This window comes from Canis lupus, chromosome 7 (genome assembly GCF_011100685.1).
Source record: "Canis lupus familiaris isolate Mischka breed German Shepherd chromosome 7, alternate assembly UU_Cfam_GSD_1.0, whole genome shotgun sequence".
In the NCBI taxonomy this organism is placed as follows: Eukaryota; Metazoa; Chordata; class Mammalia; order Carnivora; family Canidae; genus Canis; species Canis lupus.
The window spans coordinates 57,098,195-57,122,322 of NC_049228.1; positions in this window are offsets into that span (position 1 = coordinate 57,098,195).

Genomic DNA, 24,128 nt, shown 5'->3' on the forward strand with positions numbered 1-24,128 from the left:
ACAAACCACAACTCTCAGCTCCCGGCTGAATGTTCCTAGAATTTCTTTTGCCTCTTTGCAGGCCTGAGAGGGGAGAAGATATGTGAGGGTGGTTGTGGCCTCTCCTCCCTAACCTAGCTCTGAAAATACATTTTTAACCCCAAGCATCAAATTTTTCTGCATGGCCCTAGAGTTCCTGATTATTAAACAATCCGTTTTATTTGGAAGGGGCAACGTCATTTTGCTTTTTATTTACAAACAAAGGGACACAGCTTGCTTCCTGTTTGTGTAGATCTGGGGATCTTTCAATTCTTCATGGAGATGCACTGCACCTTCTCTTCCTGCTTGGGTTTAGCATTTCTGAAAGTGACTTCTTCCCCCAGACCTGTTTTTTATGTTCTGATGATTTACTGAAGAACATATGCTTCCAGTTCAATGACCTTTCCTTATCTCTTAGCATTTTCCTCATCACTGTTCTGTAATGTACTAAGTGCTGCTTCTAGCTCCTAACATGTGACAGCTTGCAAGAATGAAGGATACTTATACACACATCTCCACTTAAAACAGCACTACTTTTTACATTTTATATTTCTTTTTCTTTTTTAAGTAGGCTCCATGCCCATCGTGGGGCTTGAACTCACAACCCTGAAATTAAGAGTTGCTTCTTACTTTTCCTAAAGCACTAGATATTGGCCTGATTGAAATCCCATTTTGAGTATGAGAGAATGAAGACTGGTTTTAGGGAATGTCAGTAACGATGGTACCTGTATTTGGCTTTTATTCTATTCCTTCATCAATCATTGCTCAGCTCAGAGCTGTGGTCTCCTCTCAGGACCTGTATTCTTTTCCCAAGTTAGTCTAAATCGTGGCCCCTCCTCTAGAACCTTCAATGATAGATGCTCACTGGCAAGTCTGCTCTCTTGCTGGACAATTATAATTATCAGGAAATCTGGTCTGGAAGTGATCTGAAAACTGTTCTCCTACAATTTCCATAGGTAGTACTAACTCTGCCCCTAGAGATACAGCACATCCTTATAATTTGCGGATGCATATTTGCAAATTCACCTACAAGCTAAAATATACTTGTATCCCAAAAATCAGTACTCCCAATGCTTTTGTAGTCATTTGCAGACTTGTGCAGAGGCATGAACATTTGAGGAACCCAACACACACATTCCCAACTAAGGTCAAACAAGGGGACACTCTGCTTTTCTGTTTCAGCTGTCACATTACATGCAAGTGTTCTTTGTGCAATCCATTAATGCCACATTTTGCTTTTTTTATGTGCTTTTTGTTGGTGAATTCACTGCTTAAAATGACCCCTGAGCATACTGCTGTTCAGAGTTCCTAAATGCAAGAAGGCTGTCATATGACCTACAGAGAAAATGTGTGTGTTAGAGAAGCTTTGTTCAGGAATGAATTACAGCACTATTGGCCATGAATTCAATGTTAATAGACCAACATTAACAAAAACACATAAAATGAGGTTATGTGTTGATTGGTTGATAAATATGTTGTGACCAGAAGCTACTAGAAGCCTAACCTTGTATTTCCCCCAGGAGCAATGGTTCAGTATTCATTAATTCAGTATTCTTGGCAACTTTACAGAACATACCTATTATGAATAACGGGAATCAACTGTTCTTCTTCATGCTAGCCAATACTTCACTTGCTTTCAGAGAAAATGGCTCATGTGGGTTTCACTTCTCTAGAGATGGGATAGAAGGGGAAAGGAATAGATATTAGTGAGGAGAAATGGGGGGAAGTTATGGTTGTAAATCACTGTTGAATTTTTCCAAGTTCTTATTAGGAATATAGAGTATTCCCCTCAGGACATGATGAGAGTCAGTGAATAATTAGGAGTATTCCAATAATAATTGTCTTAACGATCACCTTGCCTTTGGTGCACTTTACATTTTATAAAGTATTTCCATGGGCATTATTTCATTTGCTTTGCACTTACAGCCCCACTGTGAGATAAGGAGTGGGATTATCCCTATTCCCAATAAGGAATTGAGAGCCTTTGAGGGGAAGCAGATGGATCAGGCCTCTCAGCTTATCCAATCATTTCTGTTGCCGCTGACCACAGCCTACAATCACTACTCAACCAAGGCCCAGGGAGCCAAGGTACCTTGAGTAGACTCAAGACCACATTTGCCTGCCCAGTGATTACCTACAGCCAGTTAAACTTGCATTTGGATCTGCAATCCCTACTTTAGCTTTATTTAAAGCAACACCATTTTTATTTATCCTTTGTGAAACCATCAAATTGTTTGCTCTGAATTAAGAGATGAAAATATGAAAATAGCTGTTAATAGCAAATGAGAGCCCACATGAGCTAGTGCTTATCAAACTGAAGAAGGCAAATTGTGATGGCCTCCACTCGTTAGCCGCTCCATTGGCTCTTCAGCCACCAAATGTGGTGGCTCCAAGGAGATAAGGCTTTACTGTACATCAGAATTTAAAGAGCCCAGAGTTCAGCCTGCCCAGTGATCTACTGCTCCAAATGCCCTATAATACATACACCTCTTCAAAGTAGTACATTTCAAATTTCAAATTCTGGGGAATTCATTGGACACTTTGGAAAAATATCCCTGAGGATACATTTTTTGCTTGCTAGGACAGGGGATGCATTGTCTAAGAAAAATGTAAAAAAAAAAAAAAAAAAGATCCCAAATCTGTCCTTGGGTCACCTGCATAACAGATCACATTGTCCACATTTTCCTTCTTTAAACTGGAAGCACAGTGGACACAGAAAGTTGGGCAGACAGACAAGTAAAGCCCTTTACTACATAATTCTCCACTGAAAGCTGCAGACTCAAGAGGCACCTCCAGCAGTTAGATATTTGTATGAGCTAAAAATTCCCCTCTGACAGAGGTAGGACTCAGAGGCATGAGACAGGAAAGGCTTCAAAGCCCTAAAGGAGAATATTTTTAAGGAAAAATTGAGTGAGAGTAAAGTTGGGAAGAAAAGGGCTCAAACATCAGGCATTTTTACATGTTTTAATAATTGAGAAATAATGAGATACGTATTCTAGTCATAATTTAATGCCAGTTTAAAGAGCAGGCCAAGAGAACAGCTCTGGCCCTCTGTACTCCTAATCTTACCTGAGCAAATGAGGAGAGAGAGAGCCAATCTCTCTGAACAGAAGATGTTTTCTGTTGCTGCTGCTATAATTATTACTATTATGAGCAATCTATGTCCTTCACACTGGAAAAATGTATTGGCTCACTCACCTGATCAAAATCATTTTGGGTGTCTGAAAGAGGGGCAACTGGGTGGCTCAGTCACTTAAACATCTGTCTTCAGCTAAGGTTGTGATCCCAGGGTCCTGGAATCAAGCCCCACATTGGGCTCCCTGCTCAGTGGGAAATCTGCCTCTCTCTCTCTCTCTCTCTCTCTCCTTCTCCCTCTTCCTGTCCTCCTCCCATGCATGCTCTCTCTCTCTCAAATAGATAAATAAAATCTTTAACCCAAAAAAAACCAACAAAACCATTTTGGATGTCTGAAAGCCATTAGGAAATAATTAGGGAGAAATGCCCCCATTGCATTCACAATGCTTTCCTAAGTGTGACCAAGAGACTTTAGTTTTGTATGTTACATAGGAGTAAGACTGGGATTCAAGGTCTGCCCCTCGCGAGGGGAAAAAGAAGAGGCGGGAGGGTGAGTACCAGGTCACTCGTTCTTGCCTTTCTAACAGAATGTGACATTTATCCTTACCACTCTGTCAGATGCCTGAAATTCTCATGTCTTTACAAAATATTTTTCTATTTAGTTGAATCAGGCAGCACAACTACAATATGTCTTCTCTCTGTGACTGCCTTTCACAGCCTTTGCCTTCACGAGACTTAGATGAGGTTTGGGTGATTCATGGCGCTTAAACTTCTCCAGAGCACTTTTTCAATTGGAAAATTCTCCTAAACTGAATGCATCATCAGCACGGTTGTCCATGCATAAAAGAACTAGAAGCAAAACAATGAGCACCATTTTTTAAAACCTACGCTTAAGCCAAGAAAAACAGTTATATCACAAAATGTTAAAAGACCTTATTTTTCAGTTTCCAGGAATCTTTCATGGAGAACATGGCCTATCTTTGTCTTAGAGTCCTTTTTTCTAGGCTTTTGAAATTACAAATAAAAGAAATAGTTTATATTCAGTTTAGCTTATCTTCAGGTTATTAACGTGATGTATAACAACGCAAGTAATGCCACCTGCTATATTTATGGAGAACTGATCGCCCCTCAACCACATTAATTTTTCTCTACATTCTTTGGGAGGAAGCTTCGAAATTTTTTGTATTTTAGTTGATTTTCCCAATTATTTTTGTGTTATTTATTAAATAAGAAGATCATTCTTTTAAGTGTTTTAATGTGGAAGACAGTCTTTTGTGAAAATGTAAGTTATGCAAATGGCCCCCAAATTTTATTTGGAACTTCCAATTAAAGCTCTTGCATATCTTTTTGAAGATCCATAAGTAAACACTGGATGATGGAAACAGTGCTCCAGTAGGAGCCAAGAGTTGTAGGCTCTCGTTCCTCTCAAAACTGACTCAGTGTGTCCAAATGTAAAATGGGCACCATAAAAGTTTTTCATCCTAATGTCACAGCTTTATATTCTTTCATTTAACAAGTATTTACTGATTACAACTGTAAATAAGGAGAAGCAGGGCAGGGCACTGGTTAAGAGACAGACTGTGTATAGGTTTGAATCCCAGCTCCACCACTTCCGCGTTGTGAACGTGAGCACATTTCTCCATCTATAAAATGGTACCCACCGCCTTAGTTTGTTGTGAGGATTAAACGAGTCAAACATGAATCTGTGCCTGGCACACACAGTAAGCGCTCAACCAGTGATAGGCTGTAACAATATTGTTTTTACTGGTTACTAGAAATATAAGACAAAAATATACAGCCGCGCCGCTGTCCTTAAGAAGCTTACAATCTAAAAAAAAAATAAATAAATAAAAGAAGAAGAAGAAGAAGAAGAAGCTTACAATCTAATGTGAGGAGGATATGTGAACAGAAGAAATCAATCACGTGATTCTTACCATAGAAAGCTATACAAGCATGGAGTAGAGATGAATCCTTCACTTGCCAGGATCAGCTGGAGAAACTGAAGCTATTTTGTTCTTCCAAAGTTATATCTGAATCCACAGCTAAAATATATGCTGTTTCATTGGGTCTTTTTGCAAAACTGAAATATTTTCACACCAGTAGAAAGGGTAGAAATTTTTATAATAGAACTTGAGATCATAATACATGATGTATAAGTTACAACTCTTCTTTTACATGGAAAAGAAACTCAAATTCAAATCAAAAAGAGGACCAATTGCCTTATGTAACTGAGAAATTGAAGAGTTCAGCTGCCTTAACAAGATCAACATCTCTCTCTTTCTCCCTAAGAGGCTCCTTCTTTATTCACAGTCAAGCCCATCCTTCGCATGGGCTGGCATCAGGAACCTCCAGGCTTGCATTCACTCTATCGAGTAGTCCTAGCATAAAGAGAAGTCCTCTTCCCCACCAGCTCCAGAAGAAGTCCCAATATGCCTCTCATTGATCATGAGTCTGTTCCTGAACCCATTAGAAGATAAAACACTCTGACTGGCTAGATTTTGGACATATACCCACCTTTGGAACCCATCAGAAGCACATGAAGTGAGAATGGGAAGTGAGTTGTTCCCACAAGGAAAAAGGATGGTGAGTTCTATAATCAGAAAGAGAGTTCAAGACCCAGCTATAACTTTCATAACTATGTAAGCTTGGGAAAGTGCCAGAACTTCCCAGAATTTTAGCTCCAACATCAAGAAGGGATGAGTATTTGAACTACAGTAAACTACTTCTGCTATCATTGTCCCACTAAAGTTCTTTAATTCTATTGTCTTACTTTTCTAGGAAAATGGTATTGGAAATGTTTAAGGACATCTAATTCTTAGAAATAAATTATTCTATAAGAGGCAGTTTTTATGAATTTCCCAAAATGGAGCTCTGGCATGGAAGATTAAAGATGAAATGGAGTCAGATCGAGTTCTCAGGGTACAACTTCCTCTTGGGGATATCCTTAGACACTAGTAAAATATGACTCAATTTATTTTATATTACTCCTTCCTTTCAAGGATCCACCCCAAAACAACACTGTCAGAATAATTATTTGATCAATTTTCACATATTTTTCCTGGGGAAGACAGAAGAATCCAATACAGGTATGTATCAATCCCATTTCACAAAAAGAGAAACTAAGACAGAGTTTAAGTTGTATGCTAAATTGATATAACAAGCTCAATCAGTTAATGGAGCTAAAATTAATCCAAAAATCACCAACTGGTAACACACCAGCAGAAGTGACAAGGTGAGATAACACAAAAGAATCAGATTATTAAATCAAGCTCACATTGCAGAAATATATCTAGCCCACAATACTAAACTTTCCTAACAATCTCAAGGATACAAGTAAGACAGAAGTGAAGCAGGGACAGGTTCAGCACACCAGTTCAGGTCCCCAGATTATGTTTTTTGCCACACTGGGTGACCTCTAGTCTCAGATCTACCGAGTGATGTCTCTAAGCTATGTATATGATCACATCACTTAACTAGAAAGAGTCTCTTTTTTTTTTAACATTTAAAAAAATTTTAATAATCTCTACACCCACCATGGGGCTCAAACTCACAACCGAGATCAAAAATGACATGCTCCAAGACTGAGTCAGCCAGGTGCCCCCTGTCCCCCATCCCCCTGGAAGGAGTCGTTTTGATCTCAAAGCATTTCTGTATAATCCTCAATTAGGGGCAGCCCTGGTGGCACAGCGGTTTGGCGCTGCCTGCAGCCTGAGGTGTGATCCTGGGGGCCCAGGATCGAGTCCCATGTCTGGCTCCCTGCATGGAGCCTGCTTCTCCCTCTGCCTGTGTCTCTGCCTCTCTCTCTGTTTCTATGAATAAATAAATGAAATCTTTTTTAAAAAAAATCCTCAGTCACCTTGTTTTTATGTCATTTTCCAGGAACTATGCCCCCAGATCCACAGATTCTAGGTTGGTTTGCCATAAGGAATCCCAGACAACCAGGTTCACTCTGCAAAAAGCATTTCATAGTTAAGGGCTCTCCTGCTAGTAAATACCACTATTTTATTTACAGGAAGTCTGCCTTAGACCAAGCCACCTTATTTCTTCCCAAGGCCATCTCCCCTGCAACTTAAGAGAATGGATTACAAACTTGCTGCTTAACCATGTACTTGCTACAAGTAAATCCCAGCTCAACGGGACTCAATGGTACTGGAATGAAAGGCCTGGGTAGTCCCCCCAACCCATTCAAGTTGATTTGAGTTGCTGGAAAGCTTATCATATTCAACGACCACTTACATGATTCTGTCTTGACCAATTTAATCTAAGACCTCCTGAGTCACACTGGAATCAATCTCAATATAGTCAATTCTATGTAGTTCCCAAGCATCCCACCTTTCAGGAAGCTCCAGAGTTTATGACCCACCTTGGCTTAGCCCTGATTTTTGTGAAGAGTGTTTATATCTCTAGAAACGGCTTGTCTTATGTATACTCAGGACAGACTGTCACTTATGTGTTATAAATTCAAAGGCAACAAAAAGTTTCCTGACCCCAAAACATAATTGCCTATCAAAGCAAGTGCTTGAAAATCTACTTTCTACGTCTGTGAGATTTTAATTCCTCTGGGCTAAGCACTGGCCTTTCTATGCAATCATCTTTAAAATATCTCAAAAAGGGAAGCCCCCGTGGCTCAGCGGTTTAGCTCACCCTTCAGCTTGAGGTATGATCCTGGAGACCCGGGATTGAGCCCCACATCGGGCTCCCTGCATGGAGCCTGCCTCTCCCTCTGCCTGTGTCTCTGCCTCTCTGTCTCTGTCTGTCATGAATAAATAAAATCTTTAAAAATAAAAAATAAATAAATAAAATATCTCAAAAAAATAAAATAGATTGGGTCATTTACACTCACAATAAACAAATAAACCACAGCATCACCCTCAGAAATAGAATGTCCCATACCTACCTGAGAATATCAATTGTCCATAGTCCTTAGGAAGGGGCTGGAGGATAGTAAATAATAGCAAAGGGAATATGAAGGAAAAATGGCAAATTCTGAAGACAAATTTTAAATCCTGTTTTCTTTATGTAAATTGTCATCATCTAAAGATCTACCTCTGACACAAAATATGTTTAGCTACAGCATGGACAAATTTTTCTGGTTTAGTGAGATATATCAAGGGCCCAATATAAGATTGGCTAACTATATATAATTTTTTTCCAGATTTTTTTGTCTTATTACTATTTAGACCACTCATTTACTTTAATAGGTGGGTGTTGCTTTACCTTTCAACAATACGCATAGCCAGTGGTGCACAGATAAGGGAACACTCAACTTCTAGCAAAATCTAGTCACCATTTTATTTTACTTGCCCTGGCAAGTAAACCATTATTTGGTTTAAACAAGCCTCTAGAGATATACTTTTACTGTAGAATATTTTCCCATCTTTCCCCCCTTTGACAGTAGATATAGTTAAGAATATTCCCGAGGGAATTAAAATCATAATATTCTTGACATTTTTAGAATAATCAGGTAAGGAAGTGACACTTGATTTCTGGAAGATGCCATAGTCAAACAGCCAGATATCCAAAAGCAACCACTTCTTAAATTACTCATGATAATCACATACTTCTGAATAAAGCTATAGATAAAGTAACTATGAAATTTGGCTAAGTCTCTTAACCTATTTGTGCCCAGGTTCCCACTGTGAAATAGGGATAATAATAATACTTAGGCACTAGAGTTGTACTGAGAAGCCATTGTGGTGATATATATAAATAAAGCCCCATGAAAATGTAACTTGTTGTGCAATTATTATTTAGTCATTAAATATGCATTGAGCACCTACTGTCTGCCGGGCAGTATGTTGTCCACTGGGAGATCAATGTAAATAAGGCATAGTCCCTACTTTAATGAGCTTTCAGTCTAATAAGGGAAAGACACAAACGGCTTGTGGCAATGCAGTGGATTAAAAGCTATAGTGTAGGAATTGCATGGAGTTCTAACCCATCTTGAAGAGATGGGGAGTGTACAGTAAAAGATTTCTGAGGCCTGGGCTGGAGTATTACAGACAGAGGGAGTAGATACAAAGTCCTGAGACAAGAAAGAACATGGAATCTTTGGAGCCCAACCAGTATGTGAGATGGGAGCATGGAGCAGTGAGACAAAAATCTGGTGGGGCCCTGTCATGATGATTGTTTATGCTCCTCTCACATGTGACCACTTGACAGTGCCTCCTAGTAAACTCTGGAGTGTTCTAAAGAAAAATTTTAAAGGATGACATAGAGACAAGATTTAAATATTTGAGAAATACTGAAATAGAAAAAACAAGACTTGCTCATTCAACAAGATTTATTAAACTTCTTAAATTAAAATGATGAAAAAAAATTTTAAAGATTTTATTAAAAGAAAATATTTTGTTTATTTATCTGAAAGAGTCAGTGAGTGAGAAAGAGAAAGAGAGAGAGCATGAGCAGGGGCAGAAGGAGAAGCAGACTCTCTGCCCAGCAGGGAGCCTAAGGCAGGGCTCCATCCCAGGACTCCCGGATTGTGACCTGAGTTGAAGGCAGATGATTAACCAATGAGCCACTCAGGTGCTCCATGAAACTTCTTTTAATACACAAATTACATGAATAAGGGAGAAAGAAGGTACCTTTCTCAGGGATGTTTGTAAGAAAGTGAATTTTTTTTTCTTAGTATTCTCAGCAATTAAACTTTTAAATTACAGTTTATAAGTTTACCTGTGTTCCCAAAGTACCAAAATCAGAATCAATATTCCTCATCACATGCAATTCTAGGTCATTTGTAATACCATTTTTCTCCTACAGCTAGCAACATCTCTAGAGCTTTCAATAGGTAGCCTTAGGACTCAAGGCCATAATAACTCTTTGGAGAATGCCATTCTGAATTAAATTGAATTGAATTTTCTATTCCTTCCTGTTTGAGCTTTGATATCACTTCTTCCAGAAAGCCTTCTTTGAGTTCCCTCCTGCTCCCACCTCAATTAAGAAACTTTCCCAAGTGTATGTACAGTATCTGTCCTTCCTCTTTCCATAGCTTTCACCTCACCATATGAAAATTGTCTACCACTCATCTGTCTCACCTAATAATGTATCTGATCCCTGAGGGTCATAACTATATTTATTATTATCCCCTAAATGCCTGGTACAACAGGTGTCACACAGTGAACACAATATTCATTGCCTGAATAACCAAATAAACAAATGAAGAAATAGGAACTGAAAGAATAGTCATTGATCAATTGCCACTCTGCCATCTATAACTACATATAGACCATCTACTATAGGCCAGGAACAATTACAACCTATTGAAATAGTGAATTCACTATTTAAAGGACAATGAGGATAATCATGTTTTTGCTATTTTTCTTTGACTCAAATAAAATGGCATGATAATAAATATGCTTTGATAATCAAAAATGCTGTTTTTTAACAGTTAGTAGATAGTAAGTGGCTTCAGCTCTCCCAAGATGGTCATCTTTGGAATGCTGAAGGCAAACTGATTTGGAAAATATAGATTAAAATAAGGTGCAGCAACCCCATGCAAGCAAGTCTACCCACAAACACCAGGTAGAGAACAGAGAGGAGCCACAAATCAAGTGAGCTCAGTGTCTTTTTTTATTCTTGCAAATGATGTCACCATTAAAGCTTTTGTTTGTTTGTTTAAGCCTCCTTATTTCCAGCTTCTGTCATTAACAGTAGTTCCTATGTGTTACATCTATTATAAGGATATTATGAGGATTGCTTAGGCCCCATCTAAATCTTGGATAATTAGAGACAATAAGTATAAAATGATGAGTGACTAAAGCAAGGCAGAGGCTGTGAGGATGGCTTGTGAATGGGTGCTTACTGCCCACGGAAGAAAACAGAGCACCAACCAACTGGGAATGAGAGAGAATATTAAGGATGGGGAAGGAGTATTTTAAATTACTTGATACCTGAGCATATTTACGGCTGCAAAGAAAAATGTTGATTAAAAGAGAATGATAGAAAATACAGAGGGGAGAGAATGGCTGGAGGATGTCCCAAGGGTTATGCGACAGGAAGGAGGACACACCCAAATAGCCATCTACACTCAGAAAGTCAATGGAATCAAGAATGCTGCCTGAGCCCTGGTGGCACAGCGGTTTAGCGCCTGCCTGCAGCCCAGGGTGTGATCCTGGAGACCCAGGATCGAGTCCCACATCGGGCTCCCTGCATGGAGCCTGCTTCTCCTTCTGCCTGTGTCTCTGCCTCTCTCTCTGTGCCTCTCATAAATAAATAAATAAATAAATAAATAAATAAATAAATAAATAAACATTTATTAAAAAAAAAAAAAAGAAAGAAAGAAAGAATGCTGCCTGGTGACACGTCCTGGCAATGCTAGGCTGATACTTCTGGCCCAAGGTTCACAGAAGCCTGGGGTCATTTCAGGGGGTCCAGAAATCCAGAAGTTAGGTAAGCTGACTGAATAAATACCGTCTCCCACCTGTATCCTTTTTTTAAGCCCAGAGATGTCGTCATAAATACTTAAATACAAATTCACTTGAAAGGGTATTGAAATGATTCCAAAAATACCATGTGGCTGTTCTTTCTCTCTTTCTTTCTTTTTTAACATTAAAAGGAATCTTGATTACTCTGAAAGATTGGAAGTTTGGGTCTAGATAATGTGGCATCACTGCTGATTCCTGAGATAGGCAATAATGTGATGACTCCAGAGATTTGGAAAGATTAATCTGCCAGTAGTGGAGGAGGTGAATTGAAACGATGAGAGAACAGGCAGGAGAGATTCCTACAAGTCAACCCCTGAAGCCTTGACCAACTTTTCTCAAGCATCTCACAAGGCCACACATTGCTGAGACATAGTGTCTTTTTCTGAAATTTCCTCTCTGCTTCTCAAAGAAAACAATACTCCCAATACCCAGCATCATTTAAAATAGCAAACCTCTTCTGTGGGGTTTTTTTTAATGTCTTCTCTTTTTCTGACTATTATCATTGGCTGCAGCACCAGAACAAAAGGATCTGTCTACAGCTCAACATGGTCACGGCCACACTTTGTCTTTTCTCAAGTGTGCGTCAGTCTTAACTTTCTCGAACTGCGGGGTGAGCAGCCTGCAGTGGCTCAGACTACGGCACTCGGGGCCCTCTAGTGGGGCGACAGTAGTTCCAACTTGCATTGGCTGAGACCAAATGCAGACAAAATAATAAACCATAGTAGGTGAAAATAAGAATGTCTTGAGATGCAATGAAATATTTCCTATAAAAAGTCCATCACACAGAAAACATACAAACAACAACAAAAACTGAAGCTCAGACAATGAAGCTGGATACAGAGAAATTGAATGTGGAGACAGTAGGCAATAAAATTAAATGGAAATTAAATACAACACAAAAGAAAGATTATAAGAACAACATCAAAGTGGTCATCTGGTCTAAATATAGCTGACAAGAGGGGCACCTGGGTGGCTCTGCTGGTTAGGTGTTTGCCTTCGGCTCAGGTCGTGATCCCAGGGTTCTGGGATGGAGCCCCCAGATCTGGCTCCCTGCTCAGTGGGGAGTCTGCTTCTCCCTCTCCCTCTGCATGCTGCCCCCACACCCCTCTTGTGCCCTCTCTCTCTCTCTCTGTCAAATAAACAAATAAAATCTTAAAAATAAATAAATAAAAAAGTAAATATAGCTGACAAAACTGCCATCATAACCAGGGAATGCAGGTCCTTCCCAAAGGGCTAGTGGCAGCCTGTAATGCTGAGAGGGTCACAGCCTTGCCAGGTCCTTCCAGTCAGCACAATTTTTTTCCCTGTGGTGTCACCCCACCAGATGCTTTGCTTGCTCAATTCTGGAACCGGGGTGGGGGTGGGGGCAGTGCTTGTTTTGTTTTATTGGCCTCCTGATTGACCACTTTTAGACCATTACCGTCTCCAGGAACTTTACTATCTATCTTTTCAATCACAACACTAAAATCTAATTGGAAATTGTGATACTTGAACCTGTTCTGTGTGCTAGTTAACACCTTCTTTCATGGTCCTGTGGGGCCCAAATGCAAAGCACACTGATGGTTGTAACTCGCTGCCAGTCACCAAGCTTGCTATGCATTCCTAGGCGCATTCACTCCATGAAACCTGAAACGACAAGTCAGCAAATTACACACAGAGCACTGGGCCAGAGTAGTAAGCTCTTCACACCTCTCCCCACCCACAGTCCCCAGTGCTCCCTCGCTCCCTGGAAACCTGGTCTTCGGGATCCAACTCTGTCGGAAAGAGATAGAAATCTCTCCTGCCAGAATGTCCCATTCTGTCTTGTTAATTCACACCAATAAATAATTCTCACAGCCTAAAAAAAAGTCTGTCTTATCTCTAACCTAAATCAAGAGAGGTTTGGGATTTTTTTTCCAGTTTACTTCCTATAATTCTATCCTCAGGGAAGCTATATTAAAGCTGGCCATTGTCTTTTGTTTAAGAGCCTCAGTGTCAAAGAAAAATTAAATTTGTTCCTGTCTTTTAGAGAATCATCAAATGTATAGTTGGATGTGATATTAGAAACCATCTCAAGCACTACTTTCCCATTGTCACACCCTGTCCTCAACACGGCAACTTAAAATAGGAAGGAACAGAACCCCACAGCGATGAGGTGACTTGCCCAAGGACACACAGTAAGTTAATTAAGTTTTACCACCACACCGCATATTTCCTTGGTTCCTCTAACATTTCTTCCTCTATTTTTCAATTACAAATCAACTCTGAAGCTCTCTTCTAAGCAACAACCTTTACCCAGGGGATGGCAAACCCTGATGCACAAAGAGGCTCCCAGTTACGACCAAAGTGAGCCAATGAACAGGGCCTGGCAGCCATTGCTGTGGCGAGCTGAAATGCCAGCCTCAACGTGGCACCCCTGCTGGGTGGTCATTATCATCCCCAGTTTTCAAATCAAGATACTAAGAGTCAAAAAAAAAAAAAAAAAAAGGAAAAAGGAACTAGAATCAAAGTGGCTAGAATGGCTTGTCTGAAAGCTTTTGGCCTGGTGAGCAGCACAGCCAGATTCTGAATCCAGCTCGGTGTCCAAAGTCTGTGCTGCTTGTCATTAAAAACATAGATGAGGGCAGCCCAGGTGACCCAGCGGTTTGGCACCTGCCTTTGGCCCAGGGCGTGATCCTGGAGACCCGGGATCCAGTCCCATCGGGCTCCCTGCATGGAGCCTGCTTCTCCCTCTGCCTATGTCTCTGCCTCTCTCTCTCGCGCGCATGAATAAATAAAATATTTTAAAAATAAGTAAATAAATAAATAAATAAATAAAACACAGGTGATATTGAAAGTGTTTTTAAAAGTTAACAGAACAGCTTTTCCTGAAGTATTCCAATGCTTTATTTGTAATTAAGCTTCTGCATGAAATGTTTCCACTCTTCTGTATGCGGAAGCCTACCTGAACATTGTCTCCTTTAGCCTGTAAGATGTTGGAAAGCAAGACATCGTGTTTCGTAGAAGGGTGCCACAGGCCAATAGGCACTGGCTACATTTTACTGGTTTGAATTTGACAATATTAAGTAAAAAAGGAACATTTTCTTCACTGTTAATATGTTCTGCTTGTGTTTATCGCTGAAATAACTGTACTTTGAAACCCTAGCTCATGGCTGGCCCAGCTCCAGGCTTCATTCCATTTCCTCTCTTCTCCCATATTTCAAATAGCCTGCCATTTGCCTTCCTGAAGTTTTTTGAAAGGTTGGGGTTTTTTTCCCCCTGAATATTAACACTGCCCTTCATTGTCCACATTTCCAATCTCTCCTCAAAATTAATAGGGTCACTGTGGATTCTGATTCTACTCTCCAAGGATCTAGAATCCTGATGAGTCTGTTATGCCAAGCTTTCGAAAGTGTCTCTCATTAGTTGACGTATTTTAGTCAAGGCTCTTTTCGTTACATGGAACATAAATTCTCTCATGCTGGATCAAGAAAGTAAGAGGAGCTTATTCAGAGAATGTGAGGAAATCTCACACTCTGTGAGGACAGCGAGTAAAATAAGATATTATTTCTAACATCTTATTATGCTTTATCTGTACTTATCCTTGTGCATTTAACGACTCAGTCTTCTGTATAAGACAGTTCATCTGAGTGCTGTTTCTTTTATCTTATAAGCTTCTAGAGAGCAGAGGTGATATTTGTTATTTGAGATGAGTGCCAAAGTCAAGTACGTGTCTCATGGGGACAAAAGATCGGAATTGAAATGTGAGGCACAGAGTTGAGTCTGAGAAGTCTTTTCTTCTCTCTGGTCTTTTTTCTTTTTTAAAAAGATTTTATTTATGTATTCATGAGAGACACAGAGAGGCAGAGACATAGACAGAGGGAGAAGCAGGCTCCCTGAGGAGAGCCCAATGTGAGGCTCAATCCAGGAACCCCGAGATCACGACCTGAGCCAAAGGCAGATGCTAAACCACTGAACCACCCAGGTGCCTCTCTCTGGTCTTTTTTCACTTCTGTCTCTTTCTCCCATGGTTTTTCTGTACCTTCTATCCCATCTCTTTGTACCATTATGGTCTCGTCATCTCTTTTCAGCATCTTAATTTTCTCTCTCCAAGCAGGTTTCCTATCTTCCTATCTCAGTGTCCAAGTCTATGTTAACTCAAAGCTCCAGGGTTCAGAAGGAATCAACAACAACAGTCTCTCTTTTTATTAATTCCAGGTCTCAGGAGGGAATCTGAATGGTGACTGGTAAGCCATAGGATTGATTCAATGGGCCTCGGCTGAGAACTCATCCCTGGTTTAGCTAGCCACATGGGGAATGGATGAGGAAAGTGACATGTTTTAGGGGGGCTGCCCCAACCTGCAGCTATAAGAACAGTAGTTTCACTAGGACCAAAGCAAGGACCAAAGCAAGGTCATCAATCACACATATGTGACACATTCCCTTGCCCTAGCATATGTAATCCTAAAAGTGTGTGTGCATCTCTGTATGTTCTGAGTATCCCTATTAAAGCCATAATCACATTTACCTCCACCCAACAGGAACAATCCAAAGTTATATCTAGCCATTGTGTCTTGAGGTGATGTCATGGAGATATTTTCTCCAAGTGAAAACTCTTTCTCTCTAGCTCCATCTCACAATCTTGCAACTTATAGAATAAATGATAGTCACCATCTCCAAATACATATTAAGAGGAAATACAGGACTTAGAAAAAATTAGAGGGGAAAGAGAAAAATGTCTACAAGACAATACCAAGTTCAAGTATATAGGTCGGGGAAGTAATAGTAACCCTGCCTCATTGTCCTACCCACCATAAACTTGTATACACATCCTTACCAATTTTGAAGGTGAGATGACCACATTAAGGTAAGTTATAGGACTTGTTCAGAAAACTGCAACTACATCAACTTACGGATACTTCCTTAGCAAGCTAGTGAACTATTTTGTTTGATATAAGAGAAAGACTGCCATGGGGAGGATTTCCCTTCCCCAGGTTCCAATGAGAAGCACACTGGCAAGGATCCCCACTGCTACTGTGTTGGAGAAGTGGGGATATATTATATCTATAAAGACATATAATATATTCTGGAGATTTGATTCAGACTTGGAAATTGCTTGAGACATGATCCTCCCTGAAGTCTTAGTCTGAGTGGAAGGCCCTTGTCTTAGCTCTTAAATGAGATTCCCTACAAGCAAAGTCAGAAATGTGGAATTCTCACTCAAGGGATTTATTGAGGGAACACTCTCAGGAGAAGGGCAAGGACTAATGTGAGGGAAGTTAGTGTATAGACCCCAGAAGAGTCAGTTCTTATCTAAAGCAATTCTCTGATAGATGTCAACAGCATTCACTCAGCGTCTTAGTTCAAACTTTCAAGAAAGAATCTGAATGTTTGTTGACCAGGACAATAATCACATGGCACTTAGCCTTGACTTTTCCAGGTGGGGCAAGTTTTCTAAAAGTTCTGGGCAGAGCAAGCAATGAAATATGCAGCTATATAACATAAATAAGTTAATAGTTATTTTACATCTCTTTGTGTGTGTGTGTGTGTGTGTGTGCATAACATTGTAATGCAAACAAAAATAGCACAGAGTTTCTGCCTTTGAAGAGGTTTTAATTTAATTGGAAAGCAAGATTCACTTAAAAAATAACAACACATGCTAATGAATTAGAAGAGTCACGGGGCAGGTGTCAGTTAAGCATCTGACTCTTGATCTCAGCTCAGGTCTTGATCTCAGGGTCATGAGTTCAAGACCCACATTGGGCTCTATGCTGAGCAAGGAAAAAAAAAATACAAGAATCAGATGAGTGTATCAGAAAAAAAATACCACAAGAATTCAGAAGAATGACCACTTTAGTCTCAGAGGAAGTAAGATGTATGCTGAACTAAGTTCAGGGTCAGCAAATATTTTTCTGTAAAGGGCCAAATAGTAAATACTTTAGGCTCTGTGGGTCATATGGTCTCCATTGCAATTACTGAACGTTGCCAGCATAATGTGAAAGTAGCCAAAATAATACATCAACTAATGAGCATGACTGTGTTCTAATAAAACTTTATTTACAAAAACTGGCAGTGCCCCAAACCTGAAACGTAATTCTGATGCCAATTCCAGGTGAAGAGAATACTAAAAATCCTATTGATCAAAACAACGTATGAAAATCCTAATAAAAACTAGCAAATTAACTTTTACGGTATATTAAAGAAGATATGATTCAACTATGTTTAGTTAAAGAATAGAAAAATTATATTACAAAATGTCATATAATTCACTAAAATAATGTATTACAAATGAAATAACATAGGGGCATCTGGGTGGCTCAGTCGGTTGGGCATCTGACACTTGGTTTCAGCTCAGGTCATGATCTCAGAGTCATGGGATCAAGCTCCACATGAGCTCCATGCTCAGCACAGAGTCTGCTCCCCCCATTTGCACTCTCTCTCTAAAATAAATAAATAAAATATTTTTAAAACACGAAATAATATAAAGTGATCTTGCTAAATCCCAAAGCACTTTGTAAATTAAGGCTCTTATTCTAATTAAAACTTACTTAATGCTGGAAATAGGAGCAACTTACTAAAATTGACAAAGGAGACAGTATAAATATATGTCACAAATGCCTTACTTAAAAGTGAAATAGAACTATTCACATTAAAATTATGAGTTGAATAATACTAATAAGACTTACATTCCACACTATTTACTGTATCTTCATATTCTAATATTTATTCATAAGGAGACAATAGTATCATTATGTAGATGATATAATTATCTATCTAAAAATATCTAAAATAACTGAGCAACTATTAGAACTAACATATATTTTAATAATGTACTAGATTTAAGACATAAATCCATAGCTTTCCTATATGAAGGCAATAATCAGAAACAGGAACACACAAAAAAAATTTCCATTCACAATTGCATACAAAGAAACAACATGTCTAGAAATTATCCTTAAAGCGAATAAGAAATAAGGACAGGAAATAATACTTTGTTGGTGGACATTTTTTAAAGGAATTGATTGAGCAAATAGAGTAGCATGCCATCATCCTGAGTGAAAAAATTTTCCTATTCTAATGATGCCAACTTCCTGAAAGCAATTAAGTCAGTAAAATCCCAACTAAAATCCCATTGAGATTTGTTGAGGTATCTGACCAAATTATAAAGTTTATCTGGAAAAGAAAATACACAAGGATCAAAATATTTTGGGGAAAAAATAATGAAGTGAAAAAAAGAACAATTAAGTGGAATTTGACCTACTAGTTGTCAGAGCTTACTATGAAAAAAATAGTATAAAGTTCTAGTAATACAAACAGTGTGATAACAAAGCAGATGTATTAAAAAGACAAATAGAGAACCAGAAACATGACCACATATATATGAACATTTAATATATGATAAATATGGCATTTCAAAATAATGGGAAAGGATATAATACTCAAGTGATCTTGAAGCAAATAGCTACGCATTTGGAAATTGAAATTTATATATTGTATCAGCCATAAAAATATAATTTCAAAAATATTAGAAGCCTAAATTTTTTTAAAAAATTATGACGTACTCTGTAGTAAAGAATAAACTTTACTGAGAGAGAGATCTGGTCTTTGCCTCAACTCCTGGTAGGTAACCTCTAGACTCTTAGAATTTTCCCAGTGATCGGAGTGGTCTTGTTACTCATGGTGGGCCCCTCTGGCCACACTTGATAATTTTTTCAACGAAATATTATTCTCCTATCTTCAGAGTAGCAGAAAATAAATGTCCAGTACTGACAAGGGTATGAGCAAAACAAGAACCTCCTGAACTATTCATAGGAAAATACTTCAATATTTTTATTCTTGCAATTTGACTATATCTTACAAAATTTTTATTTCTAGGAATCTCCACTATAAAATCGCTCACACATGTGCACCAAGATGTAGGTCCAAGTGTGTTACTGCAGCTGTTCTAGTTCCAACAAAAACTAGAAACAATTTATGTGCACACGCCAGGTACTGTTTAACAAAATAATGAGTTACATCCAAGCATACTGATGAAGAAAGAGCCTTGAGACATATTGGGGGGGGTGGGGGGGAACAAGTCAGAGTACAATATGCTTAAACATACTTTTATATATAAATTACATGCTACAATATAAGGTAGGGAATATCATGTAAGGAGACCCCTCAAACTGTTAACCACAGTGTGGAAGGTACTGCAGACTGGCCTTCTCAACTGCCCTCCTTGCCTCCTTCTAATAGGAGAGACTGGAAGGATAAAAACCACTAGTGTTCCGCATAGGAACAAGGCTCAGCCTATTAGAAGGACTCATATGGGATTTGGGAGTGCAAGTGAAACAGAGGCAATTTCTCTGTCTTTTTTGGCTGTTTCTTTTGGCAAACAAGGTTGTAGAAACAGCTTTTCCGTAGCGACATGCCCACTTCCTGGTGTCAATATGTCATTGTTTTTTTTTTTTTTTTAAACATTTTTATTTATTTATGATAGTCACAGAGAGAGAGAGAGAGAGGCAGAGACACAGGCAGAGGGAGAAGCAGGCTCCATTCACCGGGAGCCCGACGTGGGATTCAATCCTGAGTCTCCAGGATCGCGCCCTGGGCCAAAGGCAGGCGCTAAACCGCTGCACCACCCAGGGATCCCCAATATGTCATTGTGATGGTGGCTGGGACAGTAGTGGATTCTTGATTCTGGCTCTCTGATCCATGGCTCCCAGCTATACGTGTCCACTTTCCAGCATGCTGCATGTCAGAGTCCTTTATAGCAGTGACCCCGGCAGCAGCAGTAATTTCTTGAACTTGGCTCACACCTACAGCAATGAGTTGTTGACTCCTATCTCCCATGGCGGCCTCAAAGGTGGCCCTCCCCTAGTGGCTCCATTCTGTACCATTCTGGGGCCCAGCCTATAGCTTATTCTGGTTCCTCTTTCAATGATTTGTAAGCACTTAACTCCCTGAATTAAATTTCTCATGTTGAAAATGCTTTCAGAGGTTTCTGTTTCCTGCACCTATAGGTAAGAACAGTGGGATCAGTGAAGGACACTAGGAGATCAATGGATGTGGTGCTTCAAGCCAATTTCCATTTTGAGAAGCAATGCTCTCGGAAGTGACTGCTTGCCTCCAGTCACCCAAATAGTATCTGTGACAAAATTGGGTTATCTTTTCCTAAACATCTCAAGGACTTAGGCTTCTACCTAAAGGCTTAGCAACAAAGATGCCCCTACTGTGTAACGGGGCCTCCAATAGCTATGTTAGAGCTCGGAGTTTACAGGACAGATGTCAACAGAGAATTGCTTAACATACTTTGTGGGAAAGACTGCAAAAAGTTGTAGCCTAGATGTTTCATCCAGGATGCGAAGGGACTTGATTTGAGGTGATGGATCTAAAGAGAATTTACCCAGGAAGGATGGAGGACAAACATGGGGACCAAAAGGATGGGGGTTAGGATGCAGTTAAAATTTCTTTCTCAGGAGGCTGGGTGCAAGAGAGGAGCCAGTTGGAAAAGGAAAGTCATGAATGATATCTGGGACATCAAGAATTGGAGGTATCAGAAATCCAGCGAATCCAGAAGTCAAAGATCAGTAACTTAAAAAAAGATGGGTTCATAACAATCACAGATGCAAGAAATAATTACTGAGATAACATAAAACCCGAGTGAAAAATCTTAATAGCACTACATTTGAACTGTGTCCTCTGTGTGAGCTTTATTTTCCTCATGTGTGAAATAGAAATAATATCCCCTTCTCAGGTGGTTGAAAGAACAATATGAGACCACTCATGGATGGGAGCCACAGTGCATGCCCCCCTGGGGTGGGCGCTAGATAAATACTAGGTCCTCTGCTTCCTCCTATTGGCTCTTGTTACCTGAGATTTTACAACCCCCTCCCTCTCTGGCCACAGGAAGAACACAAGGACCCAGTGTTACTCGACACATCTACTGTCTGCTATATCTGGGGGTAAAGTACAGTGTAGTGATCAAGAGGAAGGCCTACAGCCCAGCTGTCTAATCTCACCTATGAGGTCTTTACATTCTCATAAATATAGCATATCCTTGGCACAGCTGTATGGATTCAATATATTCTGAAGGAAAAAAGGTAGAGAGTAGTCATGTATCCCCATATTTGAGTGTAGAGAACACTGACTTTACTGGTAAACCACCCTCTCTTGTGGCACATCAACTTGAGTTTCTGTAGTCCCATGAATGAACTCTTAACTCTTGCAATTAGCTAATTTAATAAGTATTGTATTGACTCTCTACCGGGAGTAGATTCTTTAGGGAAGAAATATTAACAAATTGACTAATAGTTTGAATTTTCATTATGTTACATTATGTTTGGTTTCATATCAAGAAACAGGTTGCAGATGTTAGGTTTTTTTTTTTTTTTTTCGAATAGTAATCAATGTCAATTTATGATGCTTATGGGTTTTTTTTTTTTTTGAGAAAGTAGAAGATTTTATCTGAAATCAGTGAGCTGTCTTGATGTTTCTTGTTTTTTACTTTTTCCTGACCAGTTACAAAAATTGCTTGAAATGTCATATAAAGACAAAGAATTCAGGCATGCAATAGATATTGACTTGTATATTTTTCACTAACATTTGCTGACCTTTTGGGTCAATATGTTTTGAAATTTACTTAACAAGCCAATGTAACTTATTTCAATTTAATTTAAATTGCTTTAAATTGCCAGGGCTTTTCCTTTTCCTTTTTTACAAATACAAAACTATTGCCAGAATATATTAACATGTATGTTTTAAAAAAAAGTTTCCTTGGGGATCAGAAGTGTCTCACATTATTATAGGTTGGTTTTTATCTTTTCAAAATAATAGAAGCATATTTAAAATGACCCTTTGTCTTTCCCTCCTTCATCTCATGTGCCCTTATTTCCTTTAAAGAGCTATAATGTCTAGAAAGCTGTACAAACAATTAAGCTAAATCATTTTGTAAGCGGTTCTATGAAATGCAAGAGTGATTTTTTTCTTAAAGTCCAAATGTGTAACTCAGCTTACATGAGCATATAAGCATATTTTGCTTAAATTACATTTCCATCTGACAATATTAATTTCATCAAGGAAGCTTAGTATAAAATTAATTATAGCTATCATTTATGTTATTTCATCTTCCCCTTCCATTGAAGCTTCAATGAGAATTCATCAACTGAAGGGCATGATTCACATTTTAACAACAATAATAAAGAAAATAACCAAAACTACTTTTTTTCCCTCCTACTAGAACTCCGTGACTAAAGACTTATCTCTTAATGTCATCCAAAATGTAATAATATATTTTGAGGATCAGAGGAAACGCTTCCAATGGATATAATGAGAGCACATCTAGTTATATTCTCCTGCTGACAAAGAACATTTCAGTTTCATTGACTTTGGTGAATAACCTCCTGTGATTGTTTGAGAAACAAGTTCTAAGAAAGAATCTGAACAAGCATTCAAATGCCATACTGTTGAGCATGAAGACAGGGATGTCTGCTTATATTCTCACCAATTCCAAAACACAGAGGTTTGTAAAGAAAATAACCTCCACACTTCACAGATCTTCTCCTCAGCCCAGCTCCCCGTGAAAGCTCATGCTGGCAACGCAATAAATCCCTCTAGGTATTGGCCAGAGGATTTTATCCAGGTTGTAAGAAGCAACAGCAAAGCAGACAATAACATCATATACCTCAGATATCCACTAAGGTGAGAGAAGCCTTGGAAAAGACAGACTTCCTGAGGTGGTACACAGACGTGGATAGCTCAATTTCCACATCCTCAACTTCCATTTGTTTTTTCCTAAGTCTGACCTGCCTGAGAACCTGTAAAAGGATTATCCTGCTTTTCCTTTCCCACTTCCCCACTTTCACAGACATTCGACAGGACCCCACATCAAGGATCAAAGATTCACCTCTCACCCACTGTGAATGGAACTATGGTGTAACAATGTCCAGAATGCCAAAGAACAGGGAAATTCTAAATATTGGTATAAGCAAGGCCTCCTTCGATTGTAATTCTAATTATATGGTAGAATGGGAAGCCAGAAGTAAGACAAGGTTCTTCTAATAGTCTCACCTCTTCTGCTCCCTGAATTGGTGTCAAAGGATGCGCCACTTCTGAGGGAGGGTGATGGAAAAGCAAAGAAAAGGGTGTGGGTGAAAACTGAAAGAGTGCCACCTATTCCACCCGGGTGACAACACACAGCAAGATTCCCAGTCTTATCTGAGTATCTTAGAATAGTGTCTGTAAAAGCAAATCAAGCAAATCAAAGAGAGTGCTGGGAAACCAACCTGCTGCAAATCCAGATTCTCTGTATCTTCACCATTCTTAGTAATAACAGGAGTTGGTGTCCTGTTAGACGTCCATCAGACACTTCTCGTGCCCCACTTGCCCTCCTCCAGGCCCAGCCACACACTCTAGCCAACAAGTTGTGCACACTGGTGTAGCCTCGGTATCTCCTGTCTCTCGCTCTCTACCCCAGCCCCTCTGCTGCTGCCACACAGGACACCTACATCTGGCAACTGCCCAAATCTGGAAGGGAGATAGTTAATATACCATAGGTGACCCTTGACCAAGAGAACAAGAGCCAGAGGGTGACTACTTCTCCTGGGTGGACAATTTTCAGGCCTTTCATGTGATACTTCAAAGTCCTTAATAGGATTAAGCTGCAGTTGTCCA